Here is a 292-nt window from a genome sequence, read left to right as displayed (position 1 = left end):
CTCCTCTGCTCATCCATCTCAGTTTCGGGTTCAACACATATAATGGAGCAAAGTCGTCCAAAACGGGTCGAGACTACAGCTACTTTCATACGAAGAAGGGAAACTGGCTCACCTTCCACCCGGGATCGCGGTGACCCCTAGTATTCCCTCATATTGCAAGAGACCCGCTTGGCAAAATTTCAAGGTCGCAAACCTACCTACGTCAGGTATGCTGATTTAACCTGGTTAGCGGAACAAAATTTTAGTTTTCCGCATGATATGGAGGCTCAGGGAGCCGTTCAGTTTTTGGAAT

This window comes from Lupinus angustifolius, chromosome LG18, assembly GCF_001865875.1.
Source record: "Lupinus angustifolius cultivar Tanjil chromosome LG18, LupAngTanjil_v1.0, whole genome shotgun sequence".
In the NCBI taxonomy this organism is placed as follows: Eukaryota; Viridiplantae; Streptophyta; class Magnoliopsida; order Fabales; family Fabaceae; genus Lupinus; species Lupinus angustifolius.
This window is presented reverse-complemented; position numbering follows the sequence as displayed.